The sequence below is a fragment of the Muntiacus reevesi genome, chromosome 5 (assembly GCF_963930625.1).
Source record: "Muntiacus reevesi chromosome 5, mMunRee1.1, whole genome shotgun sequence".
Lineage (NCBI taxonomy): Eukaryota > Metazoa > Chordata > Mammalia > Artiodactyla > Cervidae > Muntiacus > Muntiacus reevesi.
The window spans coordinates 121,570,715-121,593,121 of record NC_089253.1 but is presented as its reverse complement, the minus strand read 5'-3'; positions in this window follow the sequence as shown (position 1 = coordinate 121,593,121).

Below are 22,407 nucleotides of genomic sequence, written 5' to 3'. Positions count from 1 at the left end.
ACTTTGAATAGCGAGTCTAGGACATACTCACACAGACTTTTAAACTGCAAGGGGTTATGGACTGGATGTCAGTGTCCCTCCAAAATGCACAGCGTGAAATAGAATCCAACGTGATGACAGCTGGAGATGGGGGGTGGGGGACTTTGGGAGGTTAACTGAGTCATCAGGATGGATCCCTCGTGAATGGGATTAGTGCCCTTAACAAAGAGACCACAGGACTTCCCTGGTGGTGTTGTGGATAAGAATCTGCCTGCCAATGCTGGAGACACGGGTTCGATCCCTGGTCCGGGAAGATCCCACATACCGAGGGGCAACCTAGCCCGCGCTCGAGCCACAGCTGCTAAAGCCTCGAGCCCACGGTCTGCAACAGGAGAAGCCCACACACCAAGACTGGACAGTAACCCCCTCCACTCGCCACAGCTAGAGAAGGCTCACATGCAGCAGCAAGGACCTGGTACCACCAACTTTAATAAATACACACACACATTTTAAAACAAACAAAAAAATAATCCCAAATCTGTTTTAAAAAAAATTGCATGGGGATAAGAATTTCCAATGATACGATCCCATTATCCCTGCCCTGTTCCTTTAGGATTTTGCTTACTAGGTTAGGAGAGATAATTTCAAACAAATAACCATAAATATGGAGCTGTGTTCTCATAGAAAATAAAACTATACCAACACAGTTAGCCAGCAGACTGGTGGACACATAATTTGGTTCCTGAAAGAGAAGACAGGATTTGAATACCTGACAGCCACGTTCCAACTGAGTGACCTTTCATGGACACATCGTTTCATGTCTCTGAATTTCCTCTTCTCCGTGAAATAAAAATAATAAAGTATTTTTTAAAGTTGACATCACAAGAGAGAATATTAAATAAATGTGGTAACTATAAAGTACTAAGTAATACAGAATTATTAATAATGTCAGCTAACAAAAAAAATGAAATGATAGGAACGTTAGGTTCTCTAAACTGTAAGGAGAAAAGGCGGTTTTGTAAAAAGAAAAATTTCACCGCTATCCATTAGGCTGCTGCTGCAGCTTAGTCACTCGTTTGTGTCTGACTCTGCGGCTCCATGAACTGTAACCCACCAGGCTCCTCTGTCCATGGGATTCTCCAGGCAAGAAGACTGGAGTGGGTAGTCATTTCCTGCTCCACGGGATCTTTCTGACCCAGGGATCAAACCTGCCTCTCCTGTGTCTCCTGCATTTGCAGGCAGATTCTTTACCACTAGCACCACCTGGGAAACCCCAGATTTTTTTAGATCCCCAGTGAAGTCACAGTGCCTGCAGCCTCTAAAATTGTCTTTGGCCGGTATTCTTACATTCTTTGTAGCATTGCTTCCCAGGGTTGTTGCTGTTTTCTCCTCTGATATGTGTGGTCTGAGTAATTTAGTTATATTAACCACCATCTTCATTCAACACTATGTGAACAGTGGACTTCTAGATGTTCAAGTTGGTTTTAGAAAAGGCAGAGGAACCAGAGATCGAATTGCCAACATCCATTGGATCATCAAAAAAGCAAGAGAGTTCCAGAAAAACATCTATTTCTGCTTTACTGACTATGCCAGAGCCTTTGACTGTGTGGATCACAACAAACTGTGGAAAATTCTGAAAGAGAAATCTGTATACAGGTCAGGAAGCAACAGTTAGAACTGGACATGGACCAACAGACTGGTTCCAAATAGGACAAGGAGTACGTCAAGGCTGTATATTGTCACCCTGCTTATTTAACTTATATGCAGAGTACATCATGAGAAATGCTGGGCTGGAAGAAGCACAAGCTGGAATCAAGATTGCAGGGAGAAATATCAATAACCTCAGATATGCAGATGACACCACCCTTATGGCAGAAAGTGAAGAGGAACTAAAAAGCCTCTTGATGAAAGTGAAAGAGCAGAGTGAAACGGTTGGCTTAAAGCTCAACATTCAGAAAACTAAGATCATGGCATCTGTTCCCATCACTTCATGGGAAATAGATGGGGAAACAGTGGGAACAGTGACAGACTATTTTGGGGGGCTCCAAAATCGCTGCAGATGGTGACTGCAGCCATGAAATTAAAAGATGCTTTCTCCTTGGAAGAAAAGTTATGACCAACCTGGACAGCATATTAAAAAGCAGAGACATTACTTTGCCAACAAAGGTCCATCTAGTCAAGGCTATGGTTTTTCCAGTGGTCATGTATAGATGTGAGAGTTGGACTATGAAGAAAGCTGAGTGCCGAAGAATTGATGCTTTTGAACTGTGGTGCTGGAGAAGACTCTTGAGTGTCCCCTGGACTGCAAGGAGATCCAACCAGTCCATCCTAAAGGAGATCAGTCCTGAATACTCATTGGAAGGATTGATGTTGAAGCTGAAACTCTAATACTTTGGCCACCTGATGCGAAGAACTGACTAATTTGAAAAGACCCTGATGCTGGGAAAGACTGAAGGTAGGAGAAGAAGGGGTCTACAGAGGATGAGATGGCTGGATGGCATTGCCGACTCAATGGACATGAGTTTGAATAAACTCCGGAAGTTGGTAATGGATAAGGAGGCCTGGCACGCTGCAGTCCATGGAATTGCAAATAATCAGACACAACTGAACAACTGAACTGAACTGACTGAACTACCATCTTCATCAAACTGAACCTTTACAGATTACACTGTGTATGTGTGTTAGTCACTTAGTAGTGTCTGACTCTTTGAGACCCCATGGACTGTGGCCTACCAAGCTCCCCTGTCCATGGAATTCTATAGACAAGAATACTGGAGAGGTAGCCATTTTCTTCTTCAGGGGATCTTCCTGACCCAGGAATCAAACCTGATCTACTGCATCACAGGTGAACTCTACCATCTTAGCTACCAGGGAAGCCCATAGATTACATTGAAAGTGAAAGTGAAAGTTGCTCAGTCATGTCAGACTCTTTGCAACCCCATGGACTACAAGTCCATGGAATTCTGCAGGCCAGAATACTGGAGTGGGTAGCCTTATCCCTTCTCCATGGGATCTTCCCAACCCAGGGGTTGAACCCAGGTCTCCCGCATTACAGGCGAATTCTTTACCAGCTGAGCCACAAGGGAAGCCCAAGAATACTGGAGTGGGTAGCCTATCCCTTCTCCAGCAGATCGTCCCGACCCAGGGCTCTAACCAATAAATGCAGGGTCTTCTTCACTGCAGGTAGATTCTTTACCAACTGAGCTACCAGGGAAGCCCATAGATTGCATTACCAGTCATTAATGGATATGAGAGATTGAAAAATTCAGAGCAAGATTGAGAAAAATAGGTATTTCACCTGAAAACAGAATAAATACTTATAAACTAACTACCTGGTATCCCTGAGTGAGTCTGCAGTTATGTTACCGGAACCCCTTTGTCCCTGCCTCCTGGTCTTTCCTCCTGTCCCTTGCTCTGTAAAGCAGCAGAGACAGCTGCGGGGGAACCTTCCAGAAAAGCAGGATCTCGAGTGTCCTCTGTGAGGTCTGTGGGCCCAGCTTACCTACCTGCCCTGTTCTGGCTTACTGTAGCTGCTGGCTCTTCCTTCTGCTCTGCGGCAGCCTTTTGACAAGCATCTGCGCGTCCTCCTTTGCCACTCGACCGCCCATTTCCCACAGTACAGCCAGCATAATCACTCAAAATCATGTGTCTGATCACAGCCCTCCCTCGCTGAAAGCTCTTCAGAGACTTCCTGATGCAGAAAGCCCGACTCCTTTTCCCAGGTCTAATCTGATCCTGTCCACCCCGACCCCTCAACTCTGTGCAAACTGTGCCTCGCTCACTGCTCCATCACCCCATCTCACAGACCCAGATGTAACAAGCGCAATTGAATCCATGTTTCTCATTTGCTCACCCACCCCACCCCACACCCAGGACTGTCCTCCCAGGTAACTGGGTCTTCATCACAAAAAATCAAATCTCTGCTCAATCGTCCCCTCTTCGGAAGAGGTTCCCTGACCTCCTGCTAAAGCTGCCCCCTCTCCTAACCACCCTCTGTCACACTAACCTCTTTCATGGTCTTATTCCCATTCTGAGTTTTTCTTAATTTATTGATTTGCTCATATGTGTACTTTCCACCTTCTCATGCTCAAACGTAAGCCTACCTGTGTCACCACTGGACCCTCAGCACCTAGGACAGCGCCTGGCACAGACTAAGTTCCAGATAAATATTTATTATGGGAATAAAGACAACCCATGAAGATAAAATTCTCAGATTCTCCTGGGAGTCAAAAATGCAAACTCGAATATCTGGAGACATAACCCATGTTTCCTCACTAGAGGGCTTAATATGATAAAGCTCCTGATTCTCCCCAAACTTAACTATAATATTAAATTAACTCAGTTGCAATTCCAATTCCAATCAAGGTAAAGATTCTAAATTTGATCTGAAAAAAAAAATTGGGAAAAACAAATTTGTCAAGTAGTCAAAACACTTTTTTAAAACAAAGCAAAACAAAAATTTAGAAGCAATAACAGGCAGAGGGAGCCTTACCTATCAGACAATAAGACATATGTTTAAAGCACGAGTGTTGGGAAAAAAAGAGAAATTCCAGAAACAGGCATGCATATATACGTACATGCAGGGCTTCCCTGGTGGTTCAGCTAGTAAAGAATCTGCCCGCAATGCTGGAGACCTGGGTTTGATCCCTGCGTCATGAAGATTCCCTGGAGAAGGAAATGGCCACTCACTCCAGCATTCTTGCCTGGGAAAATCCCGTGGACAGAGGAGTCTGGAGGGCTACAGTCCATTGGGTCACAGAGTCAGACATGACTGGATGACTAGCACTTTCACTGTCATATATGTATGTGTGTGCATATATGTATGTGTGTGCATATATGTGTGTGCATATATGTATGTGTGTGCATATATATGTGTGTGCATATATGTGTGTGCATATGTGTATGTGTGTGCATATGTGTATGTGTGTGCATATGTGTATGTGTATGTGTGTATGTATGTGTGCGTATATGTGTGTGCATGTATGTATGTGTGTGCATATATGTATGTGTGTGCGTATATGTGTGCGCGCATATGTGTGTGTGCATATATGTGTGTGTGCACATATGTGTGTGCATATATGTATGTGTGCGCATATATGTGTGTGTGCGCGTATATGTATGTGTGTGCGTATATGTATGTGTGTGCGTATATGTATGTGTGCGTATATGTATGTGTGTGCATACATGTTAATACCTACATACATATATCTAACTGCTGTGCTGTGCTTAGTCACTCAATCATGTCCATCTCTGTGTGACCCTGTGGACTGTAGCCCGCCAGGCTCCTCTGTCCCTGGGGATTCTCCAGGCAAGAATGCTGGAGTGGGTAGCCTTTCCCGTCTCCCGGGGATCTTCCCAACCCAGGGATCGAACCTGGGTCTCCTGCATTGCAGGCGGATTCTTTACCATCTGCGCCACCAGGGAAGCCCATGTAACCACTACCTCTATCATATTGGAAAAAAATCAGTACAATTTTCCTCTTAGAGTTACAAAACCCACAAAAGTTAAAATACAAAGCAGGATAACATTCACAGGATGCATTATATTTAAAATATTAATGCTTCATATGTCAAAGCTTTTCAAATTAATCAGGAAAAATGATAAATGCTCTAGCAGAAAACAACTCTAAATATACAAAGCAACAATGCATTGCAGAAAAAACACAAATGTGTGAGGAATATACAAAAGAAAATCTCTTCTGTTGATTCAGCAAATGCACATGCAAACAGTGAGATGGAATTTTCATTATCAGTTTGACAAAGATGAAAAATACTGCGACTCTGTGCTGGTGAGCATGAGGGGAAATAGAATCCCTTTATTCTTAAGAAAGTCTAGAGGAGTACCGAGGAATAACTCCACAGAAGTCAATTTCCTGTTGTGATTCAAAAGCCTTTAAAACTGTTAATTTTATCCAATTCTCCTTTAACTGCTTTATCATAAAAATTTGACTGGATGAGGATACACAGGAATGTATTTCATATGTACCAGAATGTTTATTGTACAATTGTTTATAAGATAAAAAAATTAGAATCAGTATAAATGTGTTTATCATGTTAGTCTAACACTGGAATATTATGTATCAATAAAGAATGATTGGGTACCAGAGCGTTAATGTGAAAAGATGTTCATAAAATATTGCTGAGTGGAAAAAAGCATGTTAAGAACAGTCTGTAGAGTTTGAAAGTGAAAGTTGCTCATTCATATCCAATTCTTTGCGACCCCAGGAGCTATATAGTCCATGGAATTCTCCAGGCCAGAATACTGGAGTGGGTAGCCTTTCCCTTCTCCAGGGGATCTTCCCAACTCAGGGACCAAAGCCAGGTCTCCTGCATTGCAGGCGGATTCTTTGCCAGCTGAGCCACCAGGCAATCCCAGTAGAGTTTAAATTGTTGTAATATGAATATAGAGATATACATGATTTTTACTATCTTTTCAGATTACATTATATTAGAAAAAGCCTAACCACTTAACAGAAGGTTGACAGTTGTTATCTCTGATGAGTTTTCCTTTGTGCTTGGTTGCCTTTTCTAATTTTTCTATAATGAATTTTTATTGCTTGCGTAGAAGAGAGAGTTTGGGGGGTTTTGTGGAGAAGGGAGTTAATTACTGATATCTACTTGGCTGCAGTGTTTTCAAGCCTATTTTTCATGAGCCAAATCTAGATTAAAAATACAAGCATCTTTTGAGTTGAAAAAAAAGTGCAAACTGTTCCCCACACTTTGTTTCAGCCCTCCACCCACGTAAAGAACCAGATTCAACTACAGTGGCCCCTTTGTGTTTTCCGTTACTACCGAGTAATGCAGCCAATAAAGAACCTTTGAAAAGCGAAAATTAAGCTATAAGGCGTGACAGATAATGTGGTTACTGTGTGATAATGAACTCCAGAGGCATCAGAAGTTTGATATACTGCTGAGTACAACTATTTCCCTTGGGTGTAATTTAACCTGAGGAGCTTGCCCCAGAATCACTGATATAAATAGTCCTCCCTGTAGATAAACATGTTTCCAACTGTTGTATGGATGCTTTAATTGTATTCAATTATACAGCACAATACAAACATAACTAAAACTGATTCTAGATTAAGGTTTGGGAACTATCAGAAGAGCCCCAAAGACTAATTCTAAATCTAACAGCAAAACCGCACCGAATTAGTAAAAGATACTATGACAACAAGCACTAATACAAGTATCACAATAACACTAACAACAAAAGACTTCTGCAAAACCCTTGTCCATGCAGATAATCTTCTAAGCCCATTAAACATTTAACATGCAATATTTCAACGGGAATGGATTAACAAGCAGAAATCAAATCTGGAATTTCAAGCCTACTCGACTTTTCCATGGATCCTAATTAGAACACACTGTTAACAATCAGGGATAAGTGGGTATTTTATAGTAACACAATGCTAAACTTTCACAGTTGGTATTACGGTTATACTTTGTAAAGGAACTCTTACCCTTAAGAGATACGTTCAAGGATAAAATGATGCCTGAAGTTGGCATCAAAATAACCCAGTGTGGGTGGGTGGCTACGGATGAATCAAGGCAGGGTTTGAGTGGTTAACTGTTGAAATGGAGGGATGGGCACCCCTAGGTTCATTATAATAGTATTCTCTTTGCTTTTGTGAATGTCTGAGATTTCCCATGGGAAGTGCTTTTTAAAGCTATCTGCTTCAAAAGGAGTTCCTGTATATAGTGGTGACTCAGTGGTAAAAGAATGAGCCTGCAATGCAGGAGTTGCAGGAGACACAGGTTCGATCCCTCGGTTGGGAAGATCCCCTGGAGGAAGGCGTGGCAACCCACTCCAGTATTCTTGCCTAGAGAATTCCATGAACTGAGGAGCCTGGTGGACTACAGTCCAAAGGGTCACAAAGAGCTGGACGTGACTGAAGTGTCACTTAGCATGCATGTACAATCATTAGGCATTACTGCATATTATATACAGCTTGGTGAAAGAACTCATTATTATAAGATTAAGTTATTTTTAAAAACTTAGCTTATCTGGTAATACATAAAATCTCATTTGGTTCATAAAAAAGTTTTACATTATTAAAAAATGACCAACAACAATCATCAAAAATATAAAGTTAAATGAGTACAAACCACTGAGATGAAAGCAAATTATATAACTTTGAATGAGTCTGGATTTGAATATTCAGAGTTGAAACTGTCACCAAGATGGCGAGGAGGGATGGGGGAAGTGGGGTGTCCTATTTAAACTGCACTGAGATACTTGCAAGCTCCAGGAATTGGTGATGGACAGGGAAGCCTGGTGTGCTACAGTCCATGGTGGCAAAGAGCCAGACACGACTGAGCAACTGAACTGATTGACTAACTGACTGAGATACTTGCTGAAAGAAGTGATATTTTAGAAAAGCAAATTCCAGGGACTTCCCTGGCAGTCCGGCACACTTCCACTTCAAGGGGCACAGGTTCGATCCCTAGTCAGGGAAGTTAAGATCCCACATGCTGCGAGATGCAGGTAAAAAAAATCAAATTCCTTTGGAAAGACAAATTCTGCTAAAGGATCCACAACAATGTTTATCAATGAAATAGAGACAATCCGATTAACAACATAAAATGAATAAAAGAACAAGATGGAGAAATGAGGAAATCAGTTTGGTGTCAGAGATAACCGGGATTCATTCCTGCACCGCCCTGTCTCTCCTTAAATAGCAACTGCATTATGTCCACATGTGTCTCCTCTTTGCACTTCAGGCGCCTTCTTAAGACCACTGAATGAGTCCAGACAAAGTCAGTGGGATTAGCCTCCCACAGTAGGTCTGCTTTTGTTGCTGCTGTTGCTGCTCAGTCCTCAGTCATGTCCGACTCTTTGCGACCCCCTGGACTGCAGCACACCGGGCCTCCCTGTCCATCACCAACTCCCGGAGCTTGCTCAAACTCATGTCCATCGAGTCGGTGATGCCATCCAGCCATCTCATCCTCTGTTGTCCCCTTCTCCTCCTGCCTTCAATCTTTCTCAGCATCAGGTCTTTTCTAATGAGTCAGTTCTTCCCATCAGGTGGCCAAAGGATTGGAGTTTTAGCTTCAGCATCAGTCCTTCCAATGAACACCCAGGACTGATCTCCTTTGGGATGGACTGGTTGGATCTCCTTGCTGTCCAAGGGACTCTCAAGAGTCTTCTCCAACACCACAGCTCAAAAGCATCAGTTCTTCGGTGTTCAACTTTCTTCATGGTTGAACTCTCACATCCGTACATGACCACTGGAAAAACCATAGCTTTGACTAGATGAACCTTTGTGGGCAAAGTAAGGGAGTGTCATCTGAAGGGAGTTCGGCTCTAAATACTTCATGCCTTCATGTAAATATTCTTGCCTTTTTTCTCTCAAATAGTTATTGCCTTTCCTTGGGGCGGGAGGGGAGGGCCCAGTGTGCGACACTGGGAATATAGTGATAACGAAAACACTGACCTTTGGCAGTACAGCACTGCAGGTCGAGGTCCTCAGGATCCAGGTAAAGTCGCCCAACACCAGTTAGCTAAAGCAGTCGTGCATGACCTTATTCCTCGAATCTAACAACTCGCTAGATCACTGCACGCTTCAAATAAAGCACTTCTCAGCTGCACAGAAACTCACACTGGACAGCAGGGCAGAGCCTGTGAAATGTGTGGACAACCCTCCTCCCTGCCTTCTCTTTCCGACCTTCTCCGCCCTCCTCCGACCTTCATCTCTGGTCTCTCTGACCCTGGGTCTCCTCCTCTCGCAGACGCTTTCTGGATTTCAGCTCCCTGGTGTCCCTCGCTCAGAGTCCCCGCAGTGCCTGTGACCTGCACACCGATTGGCAGGAGGCTGAGCCCAGGAGTAAATGTTCGCACGCCACCGTCACAGAAGTCCACCAACTAGAACTTCTAAAAACTCTCAAAAACACATTAAAGCACCCACGCGCTACAGCTACTGAGCCTGCGCCCGAGAGCCTGCGCTCAACAAGAGAAGGCTCTGCAGTGAGGAGCCGGCTCACCCCAACCAGACGGTAGCCCCGCTGGCCCCAGCTAGAGAAAAAGGCCGCACAGCGACCAACACCCAGCCCCCAGTAAAGTGAAATCCGTGAAAGCATTTCATTCTGCATGAATCTCTCTAAAGTTTATGACGCCAATTCTCGTAAGTGCTTAGGAATGAGTCCATTTAGAAAATTGGCCCTTGTGGGTGAATTGATTCTTGGATGAATTGACTTTTGCAAATTCAGCTTTGGTTGAAACATTATCAGCTAATTATGTTGCTCCGCCTTGGAGGGAGACCCCCAGGAGAGTGATGCAGGGGACATAAAGCACATCTCCAGGGCTGGGGTCTTTAACTTTCCCCAAGAACTTTGAGTTCATCTCAGGCCGGAAGATGAGGGGAAATTAAGAAGTGTCCTACTTCACAGCTAACTGCTTCCCCGGTGGTGCAGTGGTAAAGAATTCGCCTAATGCAGACGACTCAAGAGACTTGGGTTTGATCATCAGGTCAGGAAGATACCCTGCAGAAGGAAACGGCAACCCGCTCCAGTCTTCTTGCCTGGGAAATTCCATGGACAGAGGAGCCTGGCGGGCTACAGTCTATAAGGTCGCAAAAGAGTGAGACAGGACTTATGACTGAACAGTGGCAGCAGCTAAACAGACTTGGTGAACTCTGCATAGATGCGATAACCAGGTTCCTGCATTAAACTGTCTTTCTTTTCCTTTATTGAGGTATGACTGACATACATTATTTTAGTTTCAGGTGTATGACATCATGATTTGATATTTGTATATACTGCAAAATGATCAGTGGAATAAGTGTAATTAACATCCATCACCAGACAGAGTTACAACATTTTTTTCTTGTGATGAGAACTATTAATGTCCACTGTCAATAACTTTCAAATGGGGGACAGAGTCTTATTACTATAGTCACCATGCTGAGCGTTCCATCCCCAGGACTTAACTTATTTTATACTTAGCAGTTTGTACTGAATTTTCTTAAATTAAAATCAAGGAAGTGAAAAGCTTTCATCAATTAACATAGGACAACACTTCTCAAGACATGTGATGCTAAATGTTGTCTCTATTAGATGCTCTGCAAAATATTATTTGAATCTTACATAATGTTGGGGAAAGTAGAACGCAGTGCCCCTTCTTTCTTGATAACTCAAAATGCATATTAGTATATTAAGTTCCTGCACTGAAGTATAAAAAAGGTATCTAAAGTCTGTCTTCTGATGTTTTTGTTGTTATACTTGTTATTTTATTCCTCTCTCTTTGATGTATTTAAATCACTCATACTGTTTAGAGGTCATTCAGGATACGCTCTCACAGTCTTTGACACTTTGGTAATAAGTTTTACGCTGTTCTTTTATTCTAAAGTTTCTTCAAGGAGGGGCTTCCCTTAGTGGATGGTGGGGAAGGGGGTGTGGAGGAAATTAGCCACACAGAGCCACGGCGAATAAGTGCCTCTCTGAATTATTCGGGGGCTTCCCTGGTGGCTCAGCTGGTAAAGAATTCGCCTGCAATGCAGGAGACCCAGTTCAGTTCCTGGGTTGGAAAGATCCCCTGGAGAAAGAACAGGCTACCCTCTCCACTATTCCTGGGCTTCCCTGGTGGCTCAGTCAGTAAAGAATCCACCTTCAACGCGGGAGACCTGGATTCAACTCCTGGGTCAGGAAGATTCCCTGGAGAAGGGCATGGCAACCCAATCCGGTATTCCTACCTGGAAAATCCCATGCACAGAGGAGCCTGGCGGGCTGCAATCCACGGGGTCGCAGAGTCAGACATGACTGAACAGCTAAGCACAAATTAATCGGAGCTGAGCTATAAACCAACAAGTGAAATCTGTAAGTGATGTGATCAAAAATTCTGAAATTAACAAATTATCATTGATGCCAGTGATCACTGCAGGCAGCTCAGGAGAGCTATAGGCCTAAGAAGGTGCTAATCCCATATAAATGCTGAAAACCCCGATATTAGGACTTGAAATCATATACCTTAAGCAGAACGAAGGCCAAAAGTCAGAATAATTAAAAAAAAGTAAGTGAGACAGTCACTTTCTCCAGGGGCCAATGAAGACCCAGGATAAAAATAAGCGAGGTTTGATCTCCTTGCTGTGCTGTTTATCCAACTGAACCCAGACAGAAATCTTGCTGACAGATTCAGGGCACACCTTCCAGCATTTAGAAGTGGCAATTGCTCCACTAGCATTGTTCCCATTTCATTCCAAATACTTATGACTTCCGTGACCTCACTCTGTCTACACCTTCCCAAAGAATTCCAGGACACCTATAGCAAAAAGGCAAGCCCCGTCAAAGTTATTACTTCCCCCTGCCTCCTGTATCTACTCATAAGTCCTCCAGACTTTCACCAGGCTTCCTCGACTACTTCTTAATTTTTGTACTTCTAGCCACTTTTTTCTCTCCTTCTCTCCCAAAAGATTTAATTCCTATGTGATACTAGTTTTTATCCGTATAACTCAAAGTGATGAAGAAATAAATATATGCATACAAGTAAATGAATAAATAAATAATCAGGATTCCAGGATCTGTGTTAATTTCTGGCATACCTATCAAGTTTAAGTTTTTCACCTTTGATTAAATGTTTCCAGCTTCTCAAATGCCTATTTTTGTCCATTTTTTAAACTCATAAAAGTTTACTTGAGGAAATAAAAAGGAAACAAGCGTCTTACTCTCCCAAGTTAGTCCTTTCCCTCTTTATAAAATTCAGTCTCAGATCGTATCAATGTAGAGAACATTTGAGATCTACGTTATCTTATGTCCACAGTCTTTATTTTGGGGGATTCCAAATAACCTCAGATGATACATAATCACCTTATTGTTTTGCAGCATGGAAATATTTTGCCCGTCTGAAATCCTCTTATTTATGTACCCAAAAAGGGGGAAAAAAATAAGCTTCAGACATTCAATTCTGAGAGACGGAGGTCTGAGTATACTGAAATACCTAAATAAGTCTATAAGTGGCTCATAAAAAAATGGAACAAACCAGCAAGCTAACTCAATTATACCAGAAAAAAAAATAGAAAAGACTGTTCAGTACCCCATATTATATCATTTGTGGTAAAAAAGCATGTGAAGTTAAATATAAATTTAACTCCCTGACCACTGCTTATGGTTTCCAAAAAGGCCTGTCTGGTAAGGTGAAATTTTCCATGCTTGGTTTCAGCCCAAAGGGGAAACATTGATGGAGAGCTGAAGAAAATGCTCAACAAAGACTAATGATTTATGAAGGGTGAAAAATGGTCTTAATTTTATCATGAAGAAGTTATTTTTAGAATGCATAATCTATATTAAAATCCCTACATGAATGTGTTACATAGTAAGAAAAGTTGTTGAATAGTTTGAGGAAATTTATTCCCTTCTTAGATAAAAATCCACATTGCTATATTTTCAGAATAAGAACACCAATGACATCTGGTGTTCTTGAATAAGATAACTAGGAACTAAGTTATGATCAATGGGTGGGGATGCATCTAGCAAATTTCCAGTGACATCACTTAAGTATATTATTGCATTTATTTCCACATGAGGGAATACTATTTTGAACGAAAAATCTTTTCTTGGTAAAACTCTAAGTCCTTTTTCAATTCTAAACTTCTGTTGTTCTTATCATTTGAAACTTTTTAAAATAATTAATTAACTATTTTGGCTGCCTCAAGTCTTAACTGAAGCAGACGGGCTCTTTTGTTGAGGCGCACGCACAAACTCTCTAGTTGCAGAGCTAGCTCCAGAGCGTGCAAGCTCAGTAGCTGTGGCATGTGGCATGTGAGGTCTTAGTTCCCAGACCCCGGATCCAACCCACGTCCCTTGCATTTAAGGCAGATTCTCAACCACTGGATCGCCAGGGAAGTTCCCTGCTGTTCTTACACTTTGAGTGGGAAGGGCAGACTGCATCTAAGAAGTTTGCTCATGAGATGATTAAATGCAGGTAGTTGATATGTATGGGCTTCCCCAAAGGCTCAGTGGGTAAAGAATCTGTCCGCAGTGCAGGAGACGAAGGAGATGCGGGTTTGATCCCTGGGTCGGGAAGATCCCCTGGAGAAGGAAATGGCAATCCGCTCCAGTATACTCACCTGGAAAACCCCATGGGCAGAGGAGCCTGGCAGGCTAGAGTCCAAAGTGTCGCAAGAGTCGCACATGACTAAGCACGCAGGCATTGTTGATGGGTATATTTTCTTAATGGCAGTGTTTCCTGACTATTGTCTGTCTGTTAACGTTACCTTTCCATTTCCTATTTATTAACATTATAACTGAAATTTAGGGTTACAGTTACACTTCCTTTATTATTTTAGTAAATTACATCTTTTAAATTAATTTTTATTGGTTGCTTTACAATGTTGTGTTAGTTTCTGCTGCACCTGGGAAGCCCTTCAAATAAATTACATTATTTTTAAAAGAAAAAAAAAAAGAATACCAACTACATTTGGAATTACCTGACAAATCCTCAAAAGCTTGCAGACACACAAAAGTTTGCTATCAAAGAGTAAAAAGTATTTTGGCCTAAATTTGCTTTGGTTTTATCAGTCTCTACTTTAAGCTAATAGTAAGAAAGCCAGCTTCTCTAAAGTAACTCTTGACCTCTGAATCATGACCCAGAGTTTGCTATAACAATGTATCTTCAGGTCTTTCCGCTCCTTAGTATCTCACCTCCTTCACGAAGCCTCCCCAGATTAACCCCATCTGAGAGCTGACATGCCATTCATCTTCAAGTGTTCTTTCACGAAGTAGCCCTTAGCAGTGCAAAGCCCTCCATTAGGTGGTAGAGCTCACAAGCCCAGGAGTCAAACCTATTATGAATTTTACTTCTTCCTCAGACTCCTGACCCAGGAAGATCTTGGTAGAAACATAAATGTACATCCACTCCATCCTGCCCCTCTGAGTTTAGAAAAAACAGCTCTCTGACCACGGAAAACATTCTCACATCCTTTGTACTAGCGATATTCTAACTGAACCAGAAAAATGAAACAGAAAGGAAAACAAGGTTTAATGATTGTATCTCAAGAGTGATAATAGCTACCTTCAAATATATCCAGTCTATTTACAAGAAGATTCATTTTATTTAGTGTATTCCATAGTAGCTGGTGTGGCTTCCTGTGGGGCTTCCCTGGTGGCTCAGTAGTAAAGAATCCGCCTGGCAAAGCAGGGGACTCAGATTCGATCCCTGGGTCAAGAAGATCCCCTGAAGGAGGAGATGGCAACCCACTCCAGCATTCTTACCTGGGGAATCCCGTGGACAGAGGAGCCAGGTGGGCTACAGTCCACGGGGTCACAAAAAGTTGGACATGATTTAGTGACTAAATAACAAAAACAAATAGTAACTGGAATTAATACATACATACACACACACACACACACACACACACACACACACACACACACATGTATTTTTTACTTTAAGGATGAATTTCTGAAGGACTTGGGAAGTCAAGAAAAATAGAATGCGTTTCATTAAGCGACCATAAATTTCCTCAAATCTAGAAGACTTCAGACAGAGGCTAGATTCCCAACAAATATCGCAGAAGAAACTCAAGACTTGGCCAGAGAGTGAGACCACGTGTATCATCCCCACGGTGCCTCAGACACTGCCATTCTCGCTTGGCAGACTCACACTCTCATGTTTGAGCCGTCTCTGCTCATTTATTTCAGGCCTCCACTATTCAGGAAATTGCCAACACCTAAAATTCTTTTAGAGAAAAGTTTAAATCCTCAACAGAACAATTCTTATCTCTTCTTTAAAATGTCATTTCAAAACCTTCCTTGAAACTCGCCATTAAAGAGCTTTTGGTGAAGAGCTTTTCCTGGAAAGATAAGTACTCAGAAGATAATTGCAGTAGGAAATCAGAATTTTTCCTCAGCCAGGTATCATCTTTCAAAAATCAATCTAACGGGACCAATTAATGTGCTGGAGAATAATGTGCCTTCAGAGAGAGAAAGACTGGAGACTTCTTCCCCTTGAAATGGATGACATCTTAATGCTCAGAGAAGGTTCTTGGGAAATTTTTCTCTGACACTGAAATAAATACATGTGATTCATCACCAGAGATTTAGGAGCAAGCACCCGCTCCTTGCTGTACTTCTCCTGCAGTGCATAGATGATTTTGGTACCCGAGCTGGGCAGGATCCTAAGAGTGGATGCTCTTCCCCAGAATCAGCCTTTCTATACCCCTGGTTGGAAGAGGAGGAAAAGGTCTTCCCCTTTGGTCTTGGTTCCACCATCCCTTCTCCCCATCTCTCTTCTCTGGCCTTCCCAGGCTCAAAACAAATGTGTTCGAGTCAGCTAAGAGTGCGTGACGGGCTAAGAGGGACGCTGATAAGAGAAACACTGGTTTGAACAAGCCATTCAGCCTCTTGGTCTCTCCTACACTTTCGGGGTCTTCCATGCAGTAAAATGCATCTCTATTTTGTTGTTTAGTCGATGAGTAGTGTCTGATTCTTTTGTGACCCCAATGGGCTGCAGCCTGCCAGGCTCCTCTGCCAGTGGCATGTCCCTGGCAAGAATCCTGGAGCGGGTTGCCATTTCCTCCTCCAGGGGATCTTCCTGACCCAGGGATCGAACCCACGTCTCTTGTGTCTCCTGCATTGGTAAGCGGGTTCTTTACCATTGAGCCACCAAGGAAGCCCATCCTTATTTTAGAAGACAGCTAATGATTTTTTCCTAGAAACCTTCCCTGACAAAGGCTATTTAATCTCCAAGCTTCTGGCAAGATGTTTGATACTTTCCCTTATTTCCCCTCCGTGCCTTCATAAAATCTCCTAAGGACTCCATGTCTCTAGGCCAGACCTGGCCTACTTACAGTCGCCAGCCATATCTGCCAAATCTGGTGCCATTTTGCGGTCAGTACTTTAAGACTTTTTTTTTTTAATTTCAAAGTCTTCGGTTTCACCATAGGTCCCACCAAAACCAGATGCCTCGCGTAGGCTAACATTTACACCTTTATACTGCCTGTCTGGGCCCTGTAGGCATTTGTGATCTCCATTCCTGAATTTTATGCAAAATCACTTCCACGACAACCCTCAGATCCTTGTGTCCCCCCTACAGTATTTCACGCTGAAGGCAGGGTGTGTCTGTGTTTACCACACGTTTTCTAGTATGTAAAACAGTGCCAGGCATTGAGCCTTCTATAGATTTGGCAAACATGTAATCCTTGAGGGAAAAAAAAAAAGACTATCAGGAAAGTCTGCTTCTTAAGAGTTCCTTAGGTATGCGTGCAGGACAGAGGGAAAATAGGAGTGATCCTGCCTCCACACTAAATAAAACTCCTGTTCCTTATTATGGCCTAATAGGTGGAAATATTTTTTTTTTATAAACAGGTTTAAAATTTTTATTTTATTTTTTACAGAGGGCAAGGATTGGTGGAAGAAAGAATATGACTTTGTTAAGACTAGAAAAAAATAGCCCCCCTTTTTTCCCTCATCTAACTGGGTCCTGGGCTTCATTATAAGCTCCCTGGAGGAGAATGCAGTGGTCACTTGACATTCTCAGCACACACAGGAAGAGATGTTTTAATGAGCAGACCTATTGGGCTCTTTTTTTCCTTCTTTTTTTTCCTTTGTGTGTATGTGTGTGTGTCCAGAGACATCTCACAGAAATAGTGTCTAAATAAATAAATATGATTTCAAATCTGTCATATGAATTTGGATATGCTTCTTCCTTGGCAAGATCTATCTGACTTTGAAACATCTTAAAGGAGAATGTTGAGAATGGAAGGCTAACGGTTTAGAATGGGCCAGAGTGGGCTTCCCTGGTGGGCCAGTGGTTGAGACTTCATCTTCCGATGTAGGGGGTGTGGGTTCGATCCTTGGTCTGGGAGCTCAGATCCCACATGCCTCACAGTCAAAAAAGCAAAATGTAAAACAGAAGCAAATTGCAACAAATTCAGTAAAGACTTTGCAAAAACAGAACGGACTAAAAACGTCCAAAACAGGGACAATCTATGGCTTCCCTGGTGACTCAGACAGTAAAGAATCTCCTGCAATGCGGGAGATCCAGGTTCAAACCCTGGTTCGGGAAGATCTCCTGGAGAAGGGAACGGCTACCCACTCCAGTATTCTTGCCTGGAGAAGCCCCTGGACAGAGGAGCCCAGCGGGCTGCAGTCCTTGGGGTTCGCAGCAAGTCGGACACAACTGAGTGACTAACACTTTCACTCTCATTATAAACACAGAGAGGTCTGCTGAGTCCTTGAGGACGGATTTCAAATTTTAAAAAAGATACCACTTGAAACTGGAGTTTTCTTCAGAAGTCTGATTGATTACATATTTTTGCCACATCCCTCTGATGCCTTTCAACCTCGTCCTCAGCTCTCTGCTCCCCATTTCTTTTCTCTACGCTTCCCCATCTCCTGCCCACCATCCCACTGTTTCCCTGCCTCCCCTGGCCGCCTCATTTTTCTAAATGAGTTCACGTTCCCCTCTGTTCTCACGGTCGCCTACCGTGCCACCCGGCTCCTGGGACGGCTTCCATTTAAAATGTGTGCGTCTCAGCCATCTCAGTCTACAAAAGCTATTTCAGGTACGGTATTCAAGCAGCGCATTAAAAACAACCAAGCACATGCTTGGGAATTTTATGGAACGGTAAAACATTTGTGCAGCTACTTCCCACAGACAGGAGTGGGCTTTGGAGGCCATTTCGTCTCGCACAGAAACTCAGCTGGTCTTAATTCTTTGCCTCTCGGCACGCTGGAGCGCAAGCCCCTGGCTTCTCCCAACCCCACTTGCAGGCGAGGGGCTAAGCCAGACGTTCAGGGCCAGGCTGTCTCTGAACTTCCCTTTCCTTTGGTCTTCTCCTCCATCGGCACATGGTTATTTTTTCAGTATTTCCGGCAGAACTGTTTTTATTTAGTTGCGGGGTAGTCTGTAAGGTTACAGACCATTCCTCTTGATACACTTCTGCACGTTTCTCTGCTACAGCTTAACAGATCCAGCCTTTTCAGAGAAATGGCTCACTTTGTAGAGAAATATATGGCCCATCTGTCATCACACACGAGTGGACTTGACCACATATCCTTGGAGAATTTTCAAACAATTCCCAGAGCAACGATGGTGACCCTTTCTCTGCCTGACTGAATTTCATCCATAGCCTTTCCTGGGGCCAAGGGGATAGGAAAACTGGTTAGAGATTATGAAAGTGTGTTTAATCGTTCTTAAAACATCCTCAAAAGAAAAGCACCGTTTAATCCATTATGCAGATAGCTAGAAACACACAGAGTCTAGTGGCTCAAAGCACTGTCTTTCTCAGCTTTTGTACCATCTCATCAGTCAAACGTCCAAAGGGAGCTAATGTCATATTCTTAAGTGGCCTAAAACACCAAAATGGTCATTTTTCAAAGAAGTGCTTCTTGGCTTAGACACACTGTCCAGGAGTCTTTCAGGACAGGATCTCTCATCACTACGAGAGTCCTTTCCAAGCCGCTCAGAGGGAAAAGATTTTTCATGAGCAGCTTCTAATACTTCATACTGTATAAGAGTTTTCATGGGATCTGGAATATTCTTAAATCAAGAATTCTATTAAAAAAATCATATTCTTGTTTAATCTAATTGACAAGGAAGAAACCAGATTGAAAGATTTTTGTTGTTGTTGTTGTTTTACCCATTTTGAGGCAATATAATTTGATGGCAAGTACACAGGGTCAGGAGTCCAAACTGAGCCTTCAGCCATCGACTGTAGCACCCAGGGCTAGTTACCTCACCTCCAGAGCCTCAGTTTCTTCATCTGTAAGTTGGGGGTGATAAGCCCAGCCTCACAGATTTGCTAAAGAAATTAAACATGCGTGAGCGCACAGTCTCTTAGTCATATCTTTGCAGCCTCATGGACTGTAGCCCGCCAGGCTCCTCTGTCCATGAGATTTTTCAGGCAAGAATACTGGAGTGGATTGCCATTTCCTTCCCCAGGAGATCTTCCTGACCCACGGATCCAACCCGTATCCCCTGCGTCTCCCCACCTGCAGGGAGATTTTTTACCTGCTGAGCCCTGGGGAAGCTCCGAAAGAAATTTGATGGTGCATGCCAAGCAGTGATGGTCGAGACATTCACAGGCAGGCGTTAGTGCGTGGGACTCAGGGTAAAGATTCAAACCAAAACGTTTCATAATTGTCATGGCTTGGCTTGGTCTTTCAAAACTGTGAGGGGTATTTTATAGGGCTCTTGGTTGGGAATATCAACTTATTCATCGACTTCTTTATATCGCCATTATAGCTTTGATATAAGAAGCATATAAGATAGAAACAAAACTCTTTATGTACAGTGAAACTTAATTCCAAGTGGCTTGGTGTGAGGAGGGATCCGGTGGAAACAGCTTCAGGTGTTTGAGCTGGAGTCACTGTCTCGGGTGTCCCAGAGGCAGATCCCCGCCCGAGATGAGGAGGTTCAGGCCCTGGGGGGTTGTTAGGGGCTCATTCCCAGGAGAAAACCAGAAAGGGGGTGGGGGAGCAGGACAGGAGAGAGGGGACCTTGTGAAGATGGGGTCGCTCAGGTCAAACGCCACCCTTCTGGATCCCGTGGGGCGGGCGGGGGGTGGCTCTGAAGTGCAAATTGTGTGCAGGGTGGGGTTCATCCTTGCTCAGGGCAAGGGAGCTGGGCTTGGCTACAGGCTGTGGACGGATGGTCTGGAGGAGACTGCACAGTCCGGGGGCTTCAATCTCTGTGGCAAGTAGACAAGGCAGCTCCAGTGGCCCCAGGGCCGCCCTGCAGAAAGGACAGCAGGTGGGCCGTAAAATCCCCAGACCAAACCGAGGGGCGTGGGCGGAGCGGAAGGGTAGGAGGGCCGGCAGGGGCTGACCAGCACTCGGCAGAGGTCTTGGTGCTGTTCGCTGCTGCTGCTGTTCAGTCACTCAGTCGTGCCCGACTCTCTGTGACCCCACGGGCTGCAGCACGCCAGGCCTCCCTGTCCCTCACGACCTCCTAGAGCTTGGTCAAACTCACATCCATTGAGCCAGTGATGCCATCCGACCATCTCATCCTCTGCATCCCCTTCTCCTCCTGCCTCAATCTTTCCCAGCATCAGAGGTCCAAGGATACAGGGATCTAAGGGGATCTGAGCCCTGACCCCATCGCACGGCTAACCCAGCACCAGTAAGCCCAACTTCACAAGGGAGCAGAGTTGCAAATATAAGAGATCATTTAAAAGTCAAAAAGGAAAAAAAAAAGCATCTTTTTCCTGCCTACCTATTTTTTTAAGAATGTGCTCACTTGGGGCTTCCCTTGTGGTCCGGTGGCTAAGACTCCATGCTCCCAGTGCAGGGGGCCTGCGTCCAATCCCTGGTCAGGGAACTAGACCCCACATACTGAATGAGGACCAAAGATCCTGCCGGCTAGAACTAAGACCCAGTGCGGCAAAATAAATAAATATTAAAAAAAAAAAAAGGAGAATGCCCTCACTTAAAGAAAAGACCAAAAATGAAATCTTTGCACCCACTCTGACCCCAAATTGCCCAAATTTAACCCATTTCCATTCCAGTCTGAGAATATCAGCCCAGGTAAACTGCGAGCTCCAACTGCACTCTGCTGTTCACAAATCATTGCCAAATATGTTATCTGCCTACAACCCCATGAAATACATACAACGAGAATTCTATGTTACCCCATCCCCCATCTTACAGATAAAAACCAAGGCTCGGAAGTTAAACATGCCCGAGGTCATATGACAAATGGAAGAGCTGGAACTCAGTCCCAGGCTTGCTAATCCCAGTGCTTTCTCTAAGTGTCTCAGTGGAGGCATACCAAGCAGCTCCGAGTTGGCGCTATGGTAGGGACCCTCTGCCATCCATCTGACGCGACACCCTGTGCACCCTGAACAGTGTACAAATTAGGACTCTCAGCTGAGCTCATTTCAGTGTGAGGGGCAATTGGGCCCTTGGGTTTCGGGTCCCCTCCGATGGCTCTCAGTCCTTCACCCATTCTTTACATGCAAGCTGTCTTTTCTCTCCGGCTCCATGGACATGCCTTAGCTCATCTTATAACTACTCTTATCGTTTCAAATCTAAACTGTCATATTTTGATGACCTGTGAATCCATTCCTCTCTAGAAGAAATTACTCTCTGGTCCTTGTGATGTGTGTAGCCAAAAATCTACCAGCTAACCAATTGTGCCTCCAATTTAACAAGACAAATAGTATCTTGCCTTAAGACTGTTTTCCTCCCAAACCCCCTTATCACCTTACATTGACTATCTTTGGTAGAAGCTGCAGCATTCAATTTCCCTGGAAAGTATCATGTTTCTGCATTTCACAAATTTTGCAATATCAAAAACCCAGAATCTGCCTATAAAACAAAATGTAGAATGGAAAACATGTGGATTCTATTTGTTTAAAAATGTTAAATTTTTTGCCAAATTGAACTTCTCAACTAAAAATGGACAGTGTCCATGTCAAAATTTTAACTGTACACAGGATGTTTGTGGGAAAGATGGCTAAACAATGAAGCAAGTCTGAATTTGCATAGACAAATGGGC